General features: G+C 45.1%; 1 long non-coding RNA gene across 1 annotated transcript in view; it reads right to left on the bottom strand.

Annotated features, from left to right (window-relative positions):
• Positions 1-13,961, bottom strand: part of LOC118907085 (uncharacterized) — a 66,739-nt gene extending 52,778 nt beyond the window's left edge. Inside the window, exons 1-2 of the long non-coding RNA XR_005022697.2 lie at positions 13,830-13,961; positions 2,212-2,296 (exon numbers count right to left, since the gene is read on the bottom strand). This is a non-coding gene — a long non-coding RNA (uncharacterized LOC118907085). The remainder of the gene's footprint in view (positions 1-2,211; positions 2,297-13,829) is intronic.
• Between the last annotated feature and the right edge of the window lie 921 nt (positions 13,962-14,882).

The raw sequence follows: 14,882 nt of genomic DNA, 5'->3' as shown, positions 1-14,882 counted from the left end.
TTGACTGTGGTAGGAATGCTCTCTTCAGATGAAGGAATTTCCAATGGAGAATCCTTAGAAAAAGCTGGAATCATATTAGGAAAAATTCTCAATTTACTAGCACAAAACTAATTGAATTTCTCGGGTAACTGGAGTATCTTTTTTGTACTATTTTCAGGAAAAAGAGGCAAATAATAAGGAAAAAAAATCAAGGAATTATTTTTAAAAATAACAAAAATGCTAACAGCTTCCAGGCCAATGCAATCCATCCCTATGACACTGCTACAATAGGAACAATTGATACTCAGAAGGATGACCTGCTCTCCCCCTTAAATCACTGCGTCATCAAAGGAAAGTTTCAGTTCATTCAGCTGCCAGAATCTCTATTTATTTTGCATGATAGTGAAGTGGAGTCTGACTGTATTTCTGAATTAACCAAAAGCTCCTTGAAATTGATTTTTCAAGAATTCTAACACCTTTGGGGGTACAAACAACACTATATATAAATCAAATGTATTGCACGGTCAGGAATGAGTTGGTCTTCGAGAACTTTGTAGGGTTGCATCTTGTAGATTTTTTACTGGAATGGTTCATGCTAATGGTTCTCAACATTGGTGGGGAAGGGGTTGCATATTTCCCCACAAGGAATATTGGCAGTGCCTGGAGACATTTTTGGTTGTCACTCAGGAAGTTGGGAAGGGGACAGGATGCTCCTGGCATCTAGAATATGAAGACCAAAGGTGCTGCTCAATACCCTACGACTCACCAAAGCCCCCTCCATAGCACAGGTTCATGGGACACACATGTCAGTGGCACTGAGGCTGAGATCATGGCTCACAGAAATGCACAAAGAGCAGGCACTCCTAGTGAGGCTGGGGAAAGTGACCCCTCAAGGCTGCTCACAGGCCTCCATGTCAAGCTCAGAGGACTGCCTCATCAGCCAGAGCTTGGGCTGATCTCCTTACCCTGACTCTTACAGTGGTTATATAATCTAAAGCCAGGAGATTCTGTTTGGCTGCTCTCTGCTGGCAACAAAGATACTCAGCTGAGCCTAGAGTGGAACATAAGAACTTGTTCTGCCAGGACCTGAGACTGAGTCCCTAGGTGGGTGCATGTCTCCCTTGGGCAGGACTGGGAAGGTGCTGCCAGTCACCAGAGTAGGACTACCTTTTCTGACTTCCATTAGCAGCCAAGTCTTCTGGTGGCCAACACCTTGTTTCTTTGGATGTGTTAGTATCGTCAGTAAAGCCTGACTTCAGCCTGAGTGCAGAGTACATTTAACATGATTGCATTACTTGGCTCTGATCCATTCAATATGTTTACATTTTATAGCTTAATGTATGAATTTCAGCATCTGAGAACGGGAATTATTCTGAGAAGGCTACTAATCCATGAGTTTCTGGATGTCCAATAATGAACATAGTTTGCTCTAATTTAGTATCAATATTTGTCAAAAGTATTACTTTGATATAGCAATTAATAAAATAGAAGTGATTTAAAGAGTGGTCATGATTCATAAGAGCTTTTTGTCAATATGTATTTGCTCAATCAACACTCAAAGTATAAATGTTATCATGTGGGAATGGGTCTGGGAAATATTTTGAACATAAAAAGGAGGACTTATACTGGAAAAAGTTGGGAGTACTGGTTTGACTTTCAGGAGGTTAATGTTCCATGTTTCACAGTTCTTGTGCAGGGAGGGACAGGACCTCAGGGTTGTCCTCCACCTCCCTCTCCCCATGGAATTTTCTTGCTTACTCTGTCCCTAGCATACACAGTGGAGAATAGTCTTAACCCCTTGCATTTTTTACAATTTTGAAAATATTTTCATATCCAATATCTCACTGGCTCCCCCAACCCCCAGTGAGAAAGGTAAAACAGGCTATCATCTCTATTTTATGGATGAGAGCAGGGCTTGGGGACCTGATTTGCTTCAAGATCTATACCAGGATAGCAGGGGCCTGGGACCCATCCTCTGACTTGGGCCCAGAGTTCGATCCACTCCCCCTGCATTGGTAACCCACCCCCCTGGAGGAATCTGACCCACCAAATACCAAACAACTTCATAGTAACAAGTGAATGAAGAGATTGAAGAAGTATTTAAGAGCTTTGATAAAGTAATCATTTCACATACTTCTGAATCCCAGCTAGTTTATGAGAATTGCACAAAGGTAAAGAAAACAGAAAATAATGAAAAGCCCATATTCAGTTGCCAGGGAAACCCATGCTTACCTTAGGTTCATACTTGGTACAATTACGTGAAATTTCCTAAGGGTTCCAGGTGGTCTTGAGGTTCTCTGAATCTCACTTTCTAAATCTGAAAAGTAAAAAAAGAAAAAAAAATGCTGAACCAGAATATTTCTGCATTATTTTATCTTTGGCATTCTATTATTCTAAATCTATGAGTTTTATCAGCATCACCAAAGGAAGAATTCTCTAGTACACAGTGAAATGAAAGAATCCATCTACTCATTCATCCATTCAGTCATTCAACAAACACAGGTCAAGTGTAAAGCACTGTACTAGGCTCTGTACAGAGTACAAGACTTGAAAACAAAGTCCATTGAACACAAACCCATGCAGCTAACCTCTCTAAGGAAATCAAGAACAACTACAAGAATGTCATTATGATTGACTTAAAATCGATGTTTAAAGCCACTTTTGATGAAAACTTAAGAGCCCTTCTATTGGAATGTAAAGTATGCAGACTAAGAAAATTTCCTGCAAATGACTCAGAAATTCTCTAAATTCTAAACAAGCTCTCAAATGGCTATAGTGTTTAGAGAAAATCAGTAATAGAACACTTTACATTCAGTTCTTTGCAGTGAGAATCTAAAAACATAAAAACTTCAAAACAGATTCCAGTGTAAGAAAAAATGTTAAGATTTAATCTACAGTCTGGTATTGACTGCTGTCCACTGAGGGACTTTCTTCTGTCTGAAAGAAAAAAAAAAGCGTATAGTACAATCCCATTATTCATACAGTGTCTTTTCATTTGCTCAAAAAGTAACTGCATTTTACTTGTAATAGGGAGATGAGATTGATTTGGCAAATGGAAACCAAGGAGATATTTCTAGATGGATATTTTCACTTTCCCTGTTACATGGAAGATGACAAAATTAGGCAGGAAATTACAAAAGTCTGTGACACAGGAGGAAATTGCTTGCATGGTAATGTAGAGAGGACACACTGAGGAGGCGCTGCAGACAGAGCGAAGGCAATGTGGATAAAATGAAGGTTCCTGTGGCCAGGATTCTCACCTGGCCCTGGTCGGCTAGCTCACTACACAGGTGTGGGCAGTACATCGTTATTGACTCTGTATAAAGAGCCCTGCCCAGTGCTCTGGGCGACAGAGTGGCATGGTTGCAAGGCTGCAGGAAAGCAGAGCAGAGGCTGGAGTGGTGGCAGCGCCAAGGACAGAGGCCCAGAGGACGGCTGTGCAGGCAGAGAGGCCCAGAGGCAGAGACTGGCTTGCTGCATGCAGACTCGCTCTGAGTGAACGGGATTTTAGTGACTGACCTGCCACCATGGAAATAAAGTTGGGTATAACCTCTTCACCCAAAGAACGTTCTACTGTCATTTCTTTGGTCACACTGAATCCATAGTAAACTTGTCTGGGGCTGAAATCCATTGACAAGATAGGCAGGCACTACTTTGTCTTGTTTCTCAGCCTCGCTGCCCGGATGAATGCCATTTCCTGAGCAGGGGCGCTACAACAGATAAGGTGCTGGCTCTGCTCTCGAGGTGCTTGTCATCCATGTGGGGAGACTGAGCCAAATAACTGGGCCATTTTGGCACAGTGTTCAGGACCTAATAAGGCCAGTACTGGTGTCTTGCCAATGGGGTTCAGCCCAGGTAAATTCGCTATGGATTCAGCGTGACGAAAGAAATGATAGTAGAATGTTCTTTGGGTGAAGGGGTTATACCCAACTTCATCTCCATGGTGGCAGGTCAGTCACTAAAATCCCATTCACTCAGAGCGAGTCTGCACACAGCAAGCCAGTCTCTGCCTCTGGGCCTCTGTCCTCGGCGCTGCCACCACTCCAGCCTCTGCTCTGCTCTCCTGCAGTCTTGCAGCCCTGCCACCATGTCACCCAGAGCACTGGGCAGAGAGCTCTTTATATAGAGTCAATAACGATGTATTGCCCACACCTGTGTAGTGAACTAGCCAACCAGGGCCCGGGGAGAATCCTGGTTACAGGAACCTTCACTTTATCCACAACTGGATTGCAGGGGCATGGAGGATGGCTCAGGGTCTGTGGGTACTGCCTGGATAGGAGTCTCTCTAAAATGCTTTGTAGGATTGTTATTTTACATGTGGCTCTGAAGACAAAAAGGAGTACATAATCACATGGTGTGATAAGAAATCCTTCAGAGAGAAAAAACAGTACATGAAAATATGATCAACAACTCTAATACCTTTACTCAGGTGCACTTGGGAAGAAGAGACAGGCAGACCCAGAGGCTCTGGGGTGGGCCACACCTTTCTGCCAGGCTTTCCCAGGGTGTGAAGGAATCTCCAGGGACATCCACTCTCTGCATTAGCAGTGCATTGGGCCAGAGGACACACCACAGCTGCACTAACACTTGCTATATTGGATTACAAAGCCGAGTAATTGCCATTTAAGCTTCAAGTAGTGGTGAGGGCATTCATCTGTGTTTTCATTCATTTGTACAGCAATTAATTTGTACCTAAATTAACAATAAAAATGGTTAAGTGATCCAATGAAGTAGAAATAATAGCAGGAAAAAAATAACCTCATCTGTATTACTCCACTGGCAGGGCCAAACCACTCTTTTCCCCTTCCACTGTTGTTTGTCTCTCTGGAGAAGGTTATTTGCAGGCAGGCAGGGTGGGAACTGGGTGTGTAAGCTAGCCCCTGTCAGGGGTCCAGCCTCAGAGGCCATGGACAGGAAAATGGGATTTGTATGATGCAAAGTATTGTTGACTTGAAATGGTACAAGCAGGTCACTACTGCAGCATGCTCCCAAGTAAGGTCAGGAAACAGGCCCTCTGGAATCGTTCAAAGCAAAACTAGACACTGACTCAGGAGATGTCAGCACAGAAACAGCAAACTGGGGTTCTTGGGCAGCATATGGCTAGCAGACACATTTTTTTTGACATAAAAAGGCTTTTAAGTCTTTGGAATTGTTTCCAATGTATAAAAATTAGGGTATTTCACACGAATATTCAGATCTCCAGTTTTCTTGAAAAGGTGGGATACTGTTTGCATTACATCTGACTTTCTGCCTGGCCACATTTGCCTGGAGCAGAGTGGTCACTGCCCCTCTGGTCAGGCATGCTTGCCAATTTATTGTAATCCCTACTGTCCCTATTGTCCCAAGATGTGTCTGCCTTTGTCATTATTAACTCACCTGGCTCCGGTAGGATTTGAATTTAGTGTTTGCCTCTGGTTTAGTGTTTGCCTAGTCACTTACAGAAGTAAACTGCTTCACTTTTTAACTTCTGGAGCACTTTGTTCAGAGTTTGAATGTCTTGGGCATGGAGGTCGCTCCCCAACCAAAAGGGTTACCACTGCTGCTGTATTCTTTCATTTTTGCATTGAACCTGTTGCCCTAGAACCACAGACCTCTCCAAAAGGAAGCTACTATGGAGAGTTGCTCTTCTACCTGCCTCATCTAGGTTCAGAGGCCAAGTGACTTCTTCAAGGTCAATAGCAACTTGAGACAGAGCCAAGACTAGAACCACTTCTAGTGCTTTTTCTATTACAGGTCAGCCCCTCTTTGGGTGTTCATTCATTATGCTGCATGTCCCAGAGCAATATAATTTCCCAAGTCACTGTGTAATCTTCCCACTTTGGAAAGGTTTGAATAGTGTAAACCTATTGGGCATGGCTATTTGCTCTCTGAGATGGCCCCTGGTGATGAGACACAGTATTCAAACTTCATTTCTGATTCAGTCTGTTGACTTCTGAGAAGCCTGAATTGGGAGTGAGGCCAACTGGGTTCAAGTCCCAGCTCTCCCTCTTAGCAGCTGTGTGACCTTGGGCAAGCTTCCTTGCCTCTCTGAGTCAGAATTTCCCAAGTGTAAGACAGGAATGCCTACCTCACAAGATGTTGTGATGATCACAGGACATAATAAACATGAACATTCTCAGAAAAATGTAAAAAAGATAAATGCAAGTTACTATTACAGGCTATTGAGCTTAGATATCAGAGAACCTCAGAATTCCCTCATATTACAAGTGAGGCAATACAAGCATAGGGAACAAGTCATCCAGCTAGCTATGGGCAGAGTTCAGATTAATAAATTGGTCTCATATCTGCTCCACCACTGCCACTCAGAATCTCAGTTAAAGCCCTGTGGGCCCAAGCATGTGGGCAGCAGAGGAAGCATCAGCTGGCCATGGGTGAAAGAAATGCCCCAACCTCCCCTCAGTAGGGTTTGTAGAAGCAGAATTCCAACCTCAGAAACAGATCACTAAATGGCTCTCATCTTAAAGGCAGAGCCCCACACTTGCTAGTGGCTGATTCTCACTCATTGAGCATGGACTTGGGAGGCATCACACTGTGTAAATGAACACTGTTTTACAAATCTGTGGGACCTGCCAGCTCTCTCAGTTTAACTAGATGTCTGCATGACATCCAGACATGTTCTGCATTAAGTTAGAGCTGTTAATTTCAGAGGGAAACAGCCTCTGAAATGGCATGAAAGACAAAAATCTGTTCTTTGAAAAATGACACCATATGCGCCTGCATTGCTGCAGTTAGGGTAAAAGGCTGTTCCTCCCTTTGTTACTCATCAAGCCGCCAATGTTAATGTCAGATTTGCAACAGTACCGTATACTAATGGAACCCAAATTAGCTCTAAAATTAGCCCTTAACAAGAAACTGGAGGCTAGCTCAAGGCAAGCAGATTTCTGTGACTGTGAGAGACGGAAAGCAATTTAGCTAAGCAGCCTGCATATTGATATTCTCAAGCCTCAAAAAAGATCACTCTTTGCTCTGAGTCAATTGCCCAGGAAAAATCGTGCACAGCCTGATGTCTGCCTATGTATCAGGAACTAGCAGCTCCACCTGCAGTTTTAAGAAAACCTTCCTTATAAGCTGTTGAGAGTCTGGAGTGGGGCTGAGAGGAGAGAGGGATTTAGAGGGTCAGATCTGGGCTGGGGACTGGGTCCTAAGAGTTAGAGTATTCCAGATTTTAGAGCATGTTCCATTATCACTGTTTAACACCTTTAGAGAACCCAGGACTACAGAAAAACTGGTGATGGAAAATATTTATATGGATAAAGAATATTTAGTAGCTGAAATTGATAATTGTGTTATCTTCCATCATCCTGAAAAATTATGGACTGAAAAAATTTTCTAAAGCACATCCTATCAGTAGGTGATATTAACAGAATGGTAAACTTCATTACCAGACCCCAGTGCAGCCAAGTACCAGACCCCAGTCCAGCCAAGTTTTGCTGTTGCTGGCTCCTCAATGGCCCCAGGTTGGAATTGGAAGGTCAATGGATCTGCATTTTAAAGGCCAGTTTGTTTCGGGGAATTTTTGTTTTGGAGGTCCTCAACTCCAGGTCTGTGGAGCAGAGCTGGGGGAGAAAGAGGGTGTAGGGGTTGGATGGGTGATTAGAACCACTGAGGGCTGCCCAAGGGAAAAACAAAAGAACTAAGAAAAGTAAAGATGCAGCTGGGGAGCAGCACAAAGACGGCATTGGTTTAGGTGCAGGGTGGTTTGAATTAGGCACCCTCCTACCAGGAAAAATGCATCCAGTTCTTGGAATGAGAAGTCTATGTCACCACCCACTCCAGGAAGCAAAAAACTCCTGTCTGGCCAAGGAGCACCTCCGAACCCGACATTGGGGTGTGTGAATTCAATTCAGCTTTACACCCTGAGCATGCATTGGGCCCTGTCAGTTGAGCAGCGTGTTGGTAGACAGAGCTCAGTCTATTGGGGTAATAAGACTAGATAACCAAAAATAAGTCAGCTGCAGGGTGAGAGCTCTGAGGAGGGGCCTGAGAAAGTGCTTTGGGGATACAGATGAAGGCACCATTTGCTCTGGGTTGTGAGTATCTGGGGATTCTGCGCAGAAGAGGTGGCAAGCATCTGAACTGTACCTGGAAGGATGCATAGAAATTAGTTACAGGACTTTCAGACCATCAGAGACCAAAACTCTAAGCTTTTTTGTCAACAAAAAAGGTGATGATATGGAAAAGGTTCTGACTTGGGTTCAAATCCCAGCTCGGCATTTAAAGTTGCTGTGTATCTTTGACCAATTCATTAAACTTCTCTGGGAATTAAACAAGACAGTATGTTTGAACATGCTTTGTAAAAGATAAAATACTACACAAATGCTAGTTATTAGTAACGATACATGTGCTGTCTGACAGGGTTGTTACAAGACTTCTTTAAAAGTGCTATTCAAAAGAAAGCGGTTATAAAAAATTCTAGAATCATCTGGCCCCAGAAAGAACTGCAGATGTAACAAAGGTTTATCAAATTATCAACAACTGAAGGAAAAACTGAAGCCCAGAATACACCATATTAGGTTAACTAGAATTATAACTGGCAGAAACATATTTCTTATTAAATAAAAAAGAACCTTGTAAGTGAGACAAATAACATGTCTTTAATGATGCTTAAAAATCAGATTTTAAAAAAATCAGATTTTAAGATGAGGAACTTGCTATCATAATTGTTCATTTTTCCTGGCATTGCTTGGCAGGACAAATCTCATAAACTCATAACATTTTGTGTCAGTACAAATAGATCCATCTTCTCTGATTATCTCTACAGTTTAGGATGTGCAGTGCAAATGTACCAACACTGGCGAGCATAGGCTTGCATTTTGTCCTTTTCTATATCTGCCAAGATCTTCATGAGATAGTTTCTAACAAACCTTACTCATCAATAAAAGCTCCCTTTGAATGTATCCCGCAAACTCAAGAAAAAGAGAGACTTGCAGTTGAAAACAACAGCAGACCACAAAACATGGTACTATGGGACGTAAACAGGAAGAGTAGTAGTTTATGAGGGCTGCTGTAACAGAGTCCCACAGACTGGGTGGCTTCAACAACAGAAAACCATTTTCTCACAGTTCTGGAGGCTAGAAGTCCACAATGGGGATATCAGCAGAGCTGGTTTCTGCTGAGGCCTCCCTCCTCGACTTGTGCCTGAACACACCTTCTCTCTACGACTTCACATGGTCTTTCCTCTGTACCTGTGTCCAAATTTCCTCTTCTTATAAGGTCACTAGTCAGATTGGATTAGAGCCAGTGCATATTACCTCATTTTACCTTAATTACCTCTTTAAAGGTCTTATCTCCTCAGACATTCTGAGACACGAGGGTTAGGACTCCAACATATGAATCGAGGCAGGGACATGATTCAGCCTATAAGAGGAAGGCACCCAGTAGTTCATGTAACCTCTGAAAAAATTAAAAGCCCGTAGACACTCTCCACAGTGCTCGTGAAAGTCAAAGAGATTCAAACCGTTCTCCTGCACAGATTGCACACATCTCTAATAATATGGGCTTCACCCACTTTGGGGGCTGTGTGTGGCCTGTGCGAGGGCACAAATGGCACAATACAGCAACTTTTTTTAAAGCAGCCCCATGGGAGTGAGTTATGGAGGAGATGCAGCTGGACTGCCAGTGTCAAGGTCGGCTGTGCTGGCATCTGAACAGCAGCTGTTGGAGCAGCGGGAAGGAACAGGAGGAGAGAGCGGAGCCATGCAGCTTGTCCAGGAACCATGCTGATTCTACTTCCCCTGCAATTTTTTACTTAAAGGAATTCCTCTTAGCCAGTTAGGAAATCTGGGAGCAGATCTTGTATCACTGGAGATGTGATCCCCTCTCCCAACCCAAGCATCTGATAGGGATGACAGAGATGGAAAAACCCTCATTAGCAATAGGCCCTGCCCTTTCATATTTCCAAAGAAATCTGCAAAGAAAAACAAGTGTGTTCAAACACCCCTCCACACCACCTTGCAGTAGTGGGGGCCTGGGCCCTCCAGTCTGGGAGCTTCCTGGTTTCCTGTGGGAACAGTGGGTGTGCTTGGAGGTATGCTCCAGAATGACTGTGGACCTCCCTGACAGACACAAGCCTAAACAAGAGAGACAAAGGGAACTAGGGAAACACAGCTTCCAGTCTAATGGAACAGGATTACCGAGAGACACTCAGAACAAAACCGATCATAACAATGACCGGAATTACAGAGTGCCTCCTGTATGCCAGGAACTTATGTTTATCATACAATTCAATCCTTTCACTCTCAGGTAGAGATCGCTACTGTCATTTTACAAATAAAGAGACCAAGTTCAGCAAGGTTACACAACTCTCTTCCCCAAGATTACCAACTGGGACAGCTGTCCACGGGGCTGTGCGGTCTCCCCTGGACCCAGGCCACTGGTGTCAGAACACCACAGGCCTGGCATCCTCCCGTGCAGGTCCACCATGACTCAGGGGCCATGGTTCTCTCTTCTGCCTCTGCCAAGTGCAGCCTCCCATGGCCACGCTGCACCCTGCTCAGGAGAGCATACAGAAGGCCCTTAACAAAGGGGGCTTGAACTCAAGCATCGTCAGGTCATGACAAAAGCCACGTTAGGTCCCTGGGGTGAATCCTGATCCTGGATAAAGGCACTGGGAGGCCCAGGAGCACCCCCACAGGGTAGTGGAGGGCTGGCCTGTCAGCCACAGGTGAGCACACAGCTTTAGCCCTGCAGGGGGAGGGACAAAGGTAGTAAACAACAACAGATTTCCAGACTCTGAAGGAATGGCCTTCTGTGATGGTGCCCCTGTTTCCCTCTCACAGTGAGGTGCTTGATTTGGGGTCCAGTCTGAAACAGAAACTGAATTGAAAAGACAGACAGTGGAGAACAGGTATGCCTCCCTCACTGTGTTCTTTTGGGTAAATCATTCCCCCATTATATGCTTTGTTTCTATAGCTGCCAAACTGGGCCAATAATGCTGACCACCTATTTCCCTAAGGGGAAAGAAGAAAGTGTTTACAGCCAGCAGAGCTTAGAGTTCCTGGAGAAAAGTATTAGATAAACACTGTGCCATTCAAATGGAATCTGGGCTTGTTTTTACTTTCACTGCCAAAATAAAAGTACACAGCACTTCAAATGTGTCCTCTAGAGCTTAAAAGGCCTTTTTCATTTCCTGAGTTCTTTGGGAAAGAAGGTACTAATGTGTTTTAGAAAACAATGTATTTTTTTCTTTTGGAATTTGGAATCTCTGGATAGGTGAGCAAAAATCAGATTAAGATATCAAATTAGTCATTAATTTCTACTCACACACAGACCCTCCTTCTTAGCAGGTGTCAATCAAAAGTTTATAGAACACTGTCAGTCTGAGGGAAATCCTGACTCATCCTCTTATCCTTTATGGAGAGCAAGGTATTTGCTTTTCCTTTTTCTCAATTAAAACTGGTTTCTTCCCCAAAGCCCTTTCTGAATGGCTATTGATTTTCCCTGGCTTGAATAGGCTGTTAATAATGCTGGGTCCTCAGGGATCCCTTTAAAGCCTTTTCTTTGTTTGGGCTTGTATTTGTTTGCTGAGGCCTTCTGGGGGCCTGCCTCCCAGGCCTAAGCAAGCAGCACATCTACACCCTGCCTGGGTCAGAGGGTGGGGCAGTGAGCTTGCTGATGCCCATCCTGCCCCAGCACCTCCCCATCCCCGCCAGGTCCAGTCTGCATCCGGCACCTGCTCTCAGCAGTTTGCCAGCAGGCAGGCACCCACTAGACGGCTAACTGCTGACCCAGGCAAGAGCTGCTGAGAGGATGAAGGACCGTCCCTGAGCCTGGTACCTCTTAGGCATCTCTGGAAACTCCTTGGCCTCCCCACTTGTTTCAGTCCCAGTCTTCACTGTGGGGGCCAGTTCTGTGAGGACCCCAACAAACTTCACCGGGAGCTGACACCACAGTGCCTCACCTCCAGGTCAGCCGCTCACCACCAGTCCCGGGAATTCCCTGCCGACCCTGACTCGTAACCACCTCGTGGCCTGCCTGGTGCTCGAGCATGGGCAGTGTGGAGGGGTGGAGGGAATCATTCGCTGTGGGCCAAACGCCTCCACCGGGAGATGGGAGCCACAGGTACATTCTTCTCTCTTCTTCCTCCAGACTGAAAAAGAATGTTGTAAAGTTGTGTTATGGCCTCTCAGAAGAAGGTCTCATTAAACAAGCAGCTGGAATTTACACCAAGTTGTGGCCAGCTTGAAGACATGCCCTTCTGTTGGCTCTTGCTCGGCCTCACGCGCTTTGCCCCTCCCTTAACCTCCACCCCTAGGGATCACTCACTCCCCTACGAGAGCAAACGTGTTTAAGCATTTACCTCAGGCTCTGCTTTCTGAGGAACTCGGGGTAGACAGTCCTTCGTAAGGATGTGAGCATTCTGAAAGGAACATCCTAAGGAGGAGGCGATGAGACTCTTAAAGAGGCGTTCTAATGATGGCATCAGGGGCAGCAGGTTTGAGGATGGTGATGTCAAGCCAGATTTTCAGAACTGGGAAAGGAATAATGCTCTCCTTTGCTGCCTTGTCACCTCAGGCCACCTAGCCTCCTCTTCCTTCTGCTCTTGCCTCAACCCAAGCTTCTCTCTGCCTGGCTGTACTGTGACACGTTTTTTTCCACTTGTACATTCTGCTTCTTAAGGTGTTTCATCCCAGAGAAACACCTGCTCCCGCTGAAGGAGGCTGCCTGCATTATAAATGAGCCTCCAGTAGTAAAAGATGTGCTCAGGAGGAGGGAAAGAGAAAAACAGGTAAACAAGTGGGTCAGAACGTTTCTCTGAGCATCCCAGGACAATGAAACTTTGCTTTCCCTTGGGCCCCTTTTGAACCCCAAAACCAGTGTGGGCTGGTTGGAAATCATCATGACCACCACTTTCTTCATGTGCTCTGGGCTTCTATACCTCTGTTCCTTGCCTCATGCCTCACATGTGCCCTCTTTCTTCCTTATGCTACATGTCCAAATCCTGTATGTTCTTCAGGACTCAAAACAAAATGCTAACTCCTCCAGGGAGGCTTCCTGGATTCCCCGGTTGGGATGATCTCTCAACCCTCAATCTTTTTCCCTTCTTAATATTTTTACCTCTGATGGTAAGCACCCTATTAACGGGCCTCTGGGCTATTCTCCTCTGTGAGTCAGATAAGGGCCCCTGCATATGGTGGTTGGTCAGCAAATAGTGAGGAAAGGCAGGAAGGAAGGGAAGGAAGGAGGCTCTATGGGCCCAGACAAGTCCCCTGAGTCTAGGATATGACAGGTCAGTGGCCAGTTTCCTTTGCTTTCTCCTTTGTGTGCACTAGTGGTGTTGCTAATGACAAGTCACAGCAGAGAATCTCACATTTGCTGCTCTCAGGTGAGGCCTTGCCTGAGCTAATTCTCTCTCACAGCTTCCCAAAGCCTTGCAGAGAAGCCTGTGTTCCAAGCCCCTCATTGACTCCTCTGTGTGGCCTTGCAGGGAAGAGCTACGTAAGGACATGGCAGACATGGGCCCCAAACACCCAGTCAGTGGGGGAGGAGGCTGTGCTGGAGGGTGGGTAGCCCCTGAATCCTGCTTTCTCCTCTGTCTTCCTCCCCAGCGAACACCCTGCTGACCTTTTACCTTGTCTCCTTTGTGTCTGGTCTCTGTGGGCTCCTCTATGGCTCTCCCTCAGCGTCACTCCCTTTCCCTTGCTTCTGCTCCTTGGGATTGCACCCCCAGTAAAGCAGATATATTTAAGCATTTCCCCTACTTCCCTTCTTTTAACACTCTCTGTGGTTTAAGTACATGGTGACTGGACCTATAGTCTTGCACACTTAGACAATGCTCTTTTGCACTTCTGGAGCCCTCAAACATCTGTAATGAATTAGTAAAGACAAACCATTTCCTTAATCCTAATTACCTGAAGAATAGAGACCATGCCCTGAAGACAGGGTTCTCTCCTGGAGATGTGGGTGCGGCATACTGGCAATGGATGCAAGTAGCTTTCTAGACCTGCTGAATTCGCTGCTAATTGTGGCCCAGGCATCCTGCAGAGTTTCTGGATAAAATATAAAATGCCCAATTAAATTAGAATTTCAGATAAGCAATGAATAATTTTTCATCTAAGTATATCCTGCACAATATTTGGAACATACTTATACTACAGATTATTTGTTGCTATCCGAAATTCAAATTTAACTGGACACCCGTATTTTTATTTCCTCATTCTGGCAACCCTCCCTTAGAGGCTCCCAGAGCCCTCTCCTGCAGTTGTTCTCTGGCTCCCAGTTACAGCTCCCCCTCTAGGCCCCTCGGACCAGGGAGAGGTAGGATCAGCTGCAAGAAACTTCAGGAGTTTCAGGATCATTGATTTCTTCACCCCTAAACCATTTTACAACACAAAAAGGATTCTTTTTTTTTTTTTCTTTTAGGATTACTTTTAAGATGGGTTAAAAATATATTCTTTGTTATATTGTACATGCTCTATATTATAGAAACTGTTAAAAATGGAGAGGGGCTTATAGTTTATACAGTGTGGCATATGCAATCTCTCCTCACTCTCAAGATAAGCTTCCAGAAGCACAGGACAATCACCATCCCTGTCATAGTTGAGGTACTGGAGACCCAGGGAATCCAGTGACTTGCTGACAGTCCCAGGAACAGGGCTGGAGGCCAAGACAAGCCCTATGTATCAGCTCCCAGTACAATGCTCCTCCCTCCTGGGCAGCCCGCCTCCTTCTCAGGCCACTGGGCTTCAAGTTAATTAGGCAGCAAAGAAGTCTTTGGAGGAAGCTGAAAGTGAGAGGAAGTGCCCTGGAGGGACTGGTGTGGGGAGAGCAAACCAGATGGCATGTTTTAATTGATCTTTGATTGTGCCAACAACTGCCTGCTCCCAGGGCAAGCAACTGCTGCTTCTGAGTCAGCACCCTTGGGTGAGGCCCAGCCTGCCCACAGTGCAGGCATTTCTGGCTTT

The sequence above is a fragment of the Manis pentadactyla genome, chromosome 1 (genome assembly GCF_030020395.1).
Source record: "Manis pentadactyla isolate mManPen7 chromosome 1, mManPen7.hap1, whole genome shotgun sequence".
NCBI classification, from domain to species: Eukaryota; Metazoa; Chordata; class Mammalia; order Pholidota; family Manidae; genus Manis; species Manis pentadactyla.
Note: the sequence above shows the minus strand (reverse complement) of the source record. Positions and strands in the feature narration are given on the sequence as shown.